This window comes from Mirounga angustirostris, unplaced genomic scaffold, assembly GCF_029215605.1.
Source record: "Mirounga angustirostris isolate CCGP_5_RB_7025 unplaced genomic scaffold, mMirAng1.0.hap1 SCAF_4, whole genome shotgun sequence".
Taxonomy (NCBI): domain Eukaryota; kingdom Metazoa; phylum Chordata; class Mammalia; order Carnivora; family Phocidae; genus Mirounga; species Mirounga angustirostris.
Window position 1 is genome coordinate 79,968,801 of NW_026991712.1, and position 7,846 is coordinate 79,976,646.

The 7,846-nt window shown below is 39.1% G+C and overlaps 1 pseudogene; it reads right to left on the bottom strand.

The window, feature by feature from the left end:
- Nucleotides 1–3,405: 3,405 nt before the first annotated feature.
- Nucleotides 3,406–4,302, bottom strand: LOC123858223 (small ribosomal subunit protein uS5-like; annotated as a pseudogene).
- Nucleotides 4,303–7,846: the final 3,544 nt, after the last annotated feature.

Below are 7,846 nucleotides of genomic sequence, written 5' to 3' on the forward strand. Positions count from 1 at the left end.
AAGCGTCTGCCTTCAGCTCAGGTAATGATCCCAGGGTCCTGGGACTGAGTCCCACATCGGGCTCCCTGCTCAGTGGGGAGTCTGCTTCTTCCTCTCCCTCTGCCTGCCACTCCCCCTGCTTTGTGCTCTCTCTCTCTCTGACAAATAAATAAAAAAAATCTTAAAAAAAAATAAAGTTTCTGTAAGTGACTATGGGTAGGTACTTAATGACACTGAAAAGAAAAGAGATTTTACAGAAATATTGCACAATTGGGGTGCCTGGGTGGCTCAGCTGGTTAAGCATCTGACTGTTGGTTTTGGCTCAGGTCATGATCTCAGGGTCCTGGTGAGATTGAGCCCCTGGCAGGCTCTGCGCTGAGTGGGAGTCTGCTGGAGATTCTCTCTCCCTCTCCATCTCCCTCCCTCTCCACTTTTTCCTCTGCTCTCCCACTTGCATGAGCTCTGTCTCTCCCTCTCTCTCTCTCAAATAAATAAATAAATAAAACCTTAAAAAAAGAGAAATATTGCACAATTTACACACATGCAGAATAGTTTAAAATACCTACCTATATAGCCAAAATAATTTTAATACTATTTTGTATTCCATATTTATCTCTACAAATTAATATTCATTTGGGGGCTATTCATCTGGAAGATCTTATCCCTTATTTATCCTTTGGTTAATTTTTAATTTATTGATAAATGGTCACCCTAATTTGGAAGTACAAACTCATAAGATAACACTGGTGAGCACATGGTGACAATGAATCCAAGTGGATGGGATAGCATTCTTAGCTAGAGTTTTAAAAGACTCCTTAGTTTAGTGCAAACACTTATCAAGGATAAAATTAATAATAAATGCAAGTTGTAATCAACAGACATAATTGACATTTTGGCTTGTTTAATAAAAAGACTTTAGGGACCTCATAGAAAACAATGACTCATTATTAATATAATTAGCACATTACCATTATTATAACCATAATAATGATTACTATTTAAAGTGGAAAATGATGTAGTATAATGAATAATAACAAAATAAAAGAGATCAATGTTGTGTAATTAGGGAAAGTTTAAAATAAACAAGGCTAGAGTCAAATATGGAAAATCAAGAATTCTAAATTGAGTTAATAACATTTAATAAACACTTTCTAAAAGCTTCTCATATACTAATTACATTATCATAATCATCATAGGAAATAAGTGACATTTATTCCCATTTTAGGAATGATGAAACTGAAGGGGTAAGGTGTGTGGGCCCCAGTGTGTGGGCTTCCCAGATCTTCTCAGTCCCACTCTCCCCATGAGCTACAGATTCCTGTCCAGAGTAGCCTCTGTGACATCATGTGGCCTTCTTGCCTTGGAGAAGCCAAGTAGCTGGTTGTTTTGTTAGTTATGTAATGTGGTTGCTAGAGGCAAGAAGATCTAAAAAGCTAACTGGTCATACAGGCTATTGAATATGGATTTTCTCTTTGTTATCCAAGGACAAGGACCATTGTATTTTTAACTTAATTAAATTTGGCTTTATGGCCATCCACCAGATTGATATGAAATCTTAAACTTGCCCCACCAAATACTCCAAGGAGGCTACATTCAGGAAGGATTTAAAAAGGAGCAGATACTAATTCTGGGGCACACTGTGGTGCAAAAAACCTCAAAACTCTATAAAGATTTTTTTTTGTTTTTGTTTTTGTTTTTGCAGGAAAAGTCTATTTCTTTTCATCTGTTACTGCATAGAAAACAAGAAAGGATCAGTAGCTGAACAAATTACTTTGTAAGTTTCAGCTGCTAAAGGACTAAATAAAAGTAAAATGAAAAAAATTAAGAAGATAAGGGATGTGAGGGATGCTAAAATGCAGATGGATTTTGGGGATTGGTTATATATCACTGACATCTCCTTCCTTCCTCTTTCCCTCCCTCCCTTTCTTCTTTCCTTTTTTTTTTTTCTAAGCAGAGAAGAGAAGGGACTAAGTATCATGGTGAAGAGAGAGGGAGAAAACTCAGTAAGGCTGTTTTTTTTTAAAATTAATTAATTTATTTATTTGAGAGAGAGAGAGAGGGAAACAGCACCCACACCGATGCAGAGAGAGAAGCAGAGGGGGAGGGAGAGGGAGAGAGAATCTTGAGAGAATCCCTGCTGAGTGAGGAGCTGGAGGTGGGGTTCCTGATCTCAGGACCCTGAGATCATGACCTGAGCCAAAATCAAGAGTCAGGTGCTTAACCCACTGAGCCACCCAGGTGCCCCCAAGTGAGACTGTTTTTAAATACATACAAATAGGTGTGCGGTAGGTCCTAACATATTTGAAGTTAGGCCTATATATATATGGACAGACCGGGAAACTGGGAAGACCCACAAAAACCCATATCCAACAAGAGACTAAGGCCGGAGAGAACGGGCCTCAGCATCACAACTGGTATAACTGGTCATGTTGTGATCTGTGGGTGCTGTGATGAGAGGCACTAGAAGAAAATAACACAGGGCTATTTTATTAAGATACAAACAGCACTGTTTAGATACACTGCACAGCAGGAAAGAAAGAAATTTTGTCCCCCACCTCCCTGGGCCTACTGCCATGACTGCTCATTGAAAAGGAGAGTGGAGTCCTCCTTGCTCAGCACGGTTTGTCAGGGGCGTCTGACAAAGGGAATGGGCTTGGAAACGGAAATGATCAGAGGTGCAGGGCTGCCTGGGGTCATCATTGCTGTCAGGGAATGAGGGTCACCTGGTGGCAGTGGCTATTCTGCACCGTGGGACTCGGGGGATTAGAATCCAATTGCAGCTGGCTTCAGGTCCTCCTGGAGAAGTCCTGTCTCTATGCGCCAGTGTTTCTGGGAAGTTAGAAAAGCTTTTTGGGAGTCTTGGACACATGTTGGGGCAAAATCCAGTGGAATCCAAGTTACTTGAAGTATAAAAGCAATTATGCCCACAAATGGGTGAGGCCTAGGAAAATTCGCAATGTATGTGCTTGTGTATCTATATTTATAAACTCACCCACACAAGAAGGTTAGAAATGCTGACAGAGGCAACTGTCTATGAATTAAGAAGCAAGAAATATTAAGGCACTGTTGTTCCAGAAAGTTCAAATTTTCCATATAAATGAACAAAATTTGCAATACAAATGCTAATCAGTTAGCTTGCTACTACACGAGTTGCATGTATTATCATAAATGCAAAAGAAAGATTCAATGATTCATAAAAAATGAGAGAAGCTAATACATCCAGAGAAAGAATCCAGTGGATAGAGCAACTATGCCAAAAAGATCAAACTATTTTTTTTTGCAATCTTATACCCTATGACTATGATTACAATTTATATTAAATAACTCAGACCTAAATTGTTTTAATGAATATGTAAAAACAGCCATTTTTATTTTGTAATGTCAATGCAATTAGAGTTGGCATTGTGGACTTACTTATTTTTTAACAAGCTTTAGTTCACTTTATTTTTCTTGTATAAAACTAGGTGGTGGCCAGAGCTGGAGCCTGGGTCCTCTGCACGGAGACTCTGGTGTGGCTCTTCACAAGATGGTCAGTGAATTCCTGATATGGAGACTTGGTGAACACCGTCTCCTTCCAGAGGTCAGGGGTGAGATAGCTGTAGGTCTTGGAGATGGCATCAAAAGTAGCCTTAGCAAAGTTCCCCAGGGTGGCAGTGCAGCCTCTGGCTGAGGTGTGGCAATCATCCATACTGGCCATCATCAGTAGCTTCTTGGGCACAGGGGCTGAAACAATGCCAGTGCCTCGGGGGCGGGGATGAGACGCACCAGCACAGAGCCACAGAGACCAGTCACCTTGCATGGGACAGTGTGGGGCTTGCCGATCTTATTCCCCCAGTAGCCTCGCCTCACGGGGATGATGGAAAGCTTGGCCAGATGGTGGCCCCACGGATGGCAGTGGCGACCTCCTTGGAGCACTTGACACCCAGGCCGACGTGTCCGGTGTAATCTCTGATGGCAACAAACGCCTTGAACCTGGTCCGCTGGCCAGCACGGGTCTGCTTTTGCACAGGCATGATCTTCAGAACCCCGTCCTTGAGGGACGCTCCCAGGAAGAAATCAATGATCTCAGATGCCTTGACAGGCAGAGAGAAGAGATAGATCTCCTGCAGGGACTTGATGTTCGTGTCCTTGACCAGGAGGCCCAGTTGGTGACGGGGACCCACTCCTTGTCCTCAGCCTAGCCTCCGCGAGCTCCGGGGCCTCGACCCAGCCCCAACCCCAGCCCATGACCGCGGCTGCAGATGCCGCTGCCGTCGCCTCCACGGAAGCCGCCCCGGCCTCCCACGTCAGGGCTCCTTCCGCAGGACCGGCGTCATCTGCCATTTGGTGTTCTCTCGGAGAAGAAGCGGCATTGTGGACTTAACCACGTTAGTTTGCTGCCATGGCCACTGAAACCTGCAGGGGGGAAACCTTCTCTTACTGAGAAGATGTTATAAAGGACTTGTGACGTGCAATTCAAACAGCACACAACGAATGAAGAAATACTAAGAAAACGTGCATAGGATGAGCAGCATTAAAATGAGAATGCTATTGACTCATTACATTAATGTGTGTATTATATTTTTAGAGGCGACAGCTTTATTATGAGAAACAGAATATCTTGGCACATTCTATAATATTGTGTACAATCTCCTTTCACTTGTTTGGTGTTGACCAACTTCCCTGTACTTTGAATCTCAGTACTCACATGAAAAAAAAAATTTTTTTTAATTTTTATTTTTTAAAATTTTAAAAAGTTTTTATTTTAATTCCAGTTAGTTAACATACAATGCAATATTAATTTCAGGTATACCATATAGTGATTCAACACTTCCATACAGCACCTGGTGCTCATCATAACAAGTACAAGCCTTTATTTTAAATTTTTTTTAAAGATTTTATTTATTTATTTGACAGAGAGAGACACAGCCAGAGAGGGAACACAAGCAGGGGGAGGGGGAGAGGGAGAAGCAGGCTTCCTGCTGAGCAGAGAGGCCCATGTAGGGCTCGATCTCAGGACCCTAGGATCAGGGCCTGAGCCAACTGCAGACACTTAACAACTGAGCCACCCAGGCGCCCCAACAAGTGCATGCCTTAATCCCCATCACCTATTTACCTCATCCCCTCACCCACCTCCCCTCTGGTAACCATCAGTTTGTTCTCTATACTTAAGAGTCTGTTTCTTGGTTTGCCCCCCACCCCTCTTTTTTCCCTTTGCTCATTTGTTTTGTTTCTTAAGTTCCATATATGAGGGAAATCATTTGGTACTTGTCTTTCTCTGACTGGCTTACTTTGCTTAGTATTACAATCTCTAGCTCCATCCATGTTGTTGCAAATAACAATATTTCATTTTTTTATGGCTGAGTAATATTCCATTGTATATATACCACATCTTCTTTATCCATTCATCAGATGATGCATAATTTGGCTATTGTAGATGATGCAGCAAATTGTGTTGGGAAAACTGGACAGCAACATGCAAAAGAATGAAACTGGATCACTTTCTTTCACCAAACATAAAAATAAATTCAATATGGATTAAAGACCTGAATGTGAGACAGGGAATCATAAAAATCCTGGGGGAGAACACAGACAGTAACCTCTTTGACAGCGACAATAACAACTTCTTTCTAGATATGTCTTCAGAGGCAAATGAAACAAAAGCAAAAATAAGCTATTGGGACATCATCAAAATAAAAATCTCCTGAATAGTGAGGGAAACAGTCAACAAACTTGAAAGGCAACCTATGGAGTGGGAGAAGATATTTGCAAATGGCATATCTTATAAAGGGTTAGTACCCCAAAATTATAAAGAACTTATAAAACTCAACCCTCCAAAAACAAATAATCCAATTAAAAAATGGGCAGAAGACATGAATATACATTTTTCCAAAGAAGACATACAGATGACCAACAGACACATGGAAAGATGTTCAACATCATTCATCATCAGGGAAATACAAATCAAAACTACAATGAGATATCACCTCACACCTGTCAGATAGTGGCTAAAATCAACAACACAAGAGGCAACAGGTGTTGGTGAGGATGTGGAGAAAAGGGAATTCTCTTGCACTGTTGGTGGGAATCCAAATGGTGTAGCCACTCTGGAAAACAGTATGGAGGTTCCTCAAAACGTTAAAAATAGAACTGCCCTATGATTCAACAGTTGCATTACTAGGTATTTACCCAAAGAATACAAAAATACTAATTTAAAGGAAAAAAATTATTTAAATGAATCTGAAGTGTCTTCAAGGGTGGCAAAAAATGAATCTAAAGGGAAAAAATTACTTGATGTTTCATTGATAAATCATGATATGGGCATTTAACACATATTAAGTTGATATATAGATAGATAGATAGATAGATAGATAGATAGATAGATGATAGATAGATAGATAGATAGCTAAAAGGGATACATCAGACCCAAATTATATGATCCCAATTAAATTAAAACTAACACTTAGAGTTTAAGTAGTCTTATATATTTGTCTTGAGATATTAAAATCCACTAGAAGTTTTCAAATAATTTTTTATGAGTCAAAAATAAGTCAAGATGTTAAACATGATTTAACTGTATTTAGCATGATTTAAAAGAAAGCTTGGTCACTGCCAAAGATATTCAATATGCAAGTCATTTATTATTTTAACCACCTATGTTTATCCACATAATGACTTTCCTAACATTTTGATTTCTGCTTTTAAAGGAAAATATCTGGTTCCAAGATTTATAGAGCAAGAATGTAAAATCTTTCCAAACAAAGAAATGAGTGAGGTATTTGCCTTTCTATGTCTGGCTTATTTCACTTAGCATAATGCCCTCAAGTTTTGTTTATGTTGTCACAAATGGCAAGATTACCTTATATTTTATGGTGGAACAGTATTCCATTTTATATATATCACATTTTCTTTAACCATTCATCTATTGGTGGACACTTAGGTAGCTTGCATATCTTGGCTATTGTAAATAATGCAATAAACATAGGGATGCATATATCTTTTTGAATTAGAGTTTTAATTTTCTTTGGGTAAATATCCAGTAGTGGTATTATTGGGTCATATGATATTTCTATTTTTAATTATTTGAGGAACTTCTGTACTGTTTTCCACAGTGGCTACACCAATTTACATTCCCTCCAATAGGGCAGGAGGGCTCCTTTTTCTCTGTCTTTGCCAACACTTGTTATTTCTTGTGTTTTTTATTTTAGGCATTCTCACTAGCGTGAGGTGATACCTCATTGTGGTTTTGAACTGCATTTCCCTGATCATTAGTGATGCTGAACATCTTTTCTTGTGCTTGTTAGCCATATTTATGTCTTCTTATGGAAAAATGACTATTCAGGTCCTCTGCTCATTTTTTAATTAAATTGATTTTGTTGTTGTTATTGAGTTTGTATGAGTTGTAGATATACTTTGGATATTAAGTTCAGTAGATTGCCTTTTCATTTTGTTGATTATTTCCTTTGCTGTGCAGAAGTTTTTAGTTTGATGTAATTCCACTTGTTTATTTTTGCTTTTGTTTCCTTTGTTTTTGGAGTCAGATCCAAAAAGTCATTGCCAAGACTGATGTCATGGAGTTTACTGCCTGTGTTATTTTCTAAGAGTTTTATGTTTTTAAGTCTTTCATTCAAGTTATAAAACAACAAACACTGTATGATTTCACTTATATGTGGAATCTAAAAAAACAAAACAGATGAGCAAATCAAATGAAAACAAAACAAAACAAAACAAAACTCAAGCTCATAGATACAAAGAATGGATTGGTGGTTGCTAGAGGGGATAGGGAGTGGAAGGTGGGTGAAATGGGTGAAGGAGTTCAAAAGGTAGAAGCTTCCATTTACAAAGTAAACAAATCCTGGGGATGTAATGTACAACATAGTTACTATAG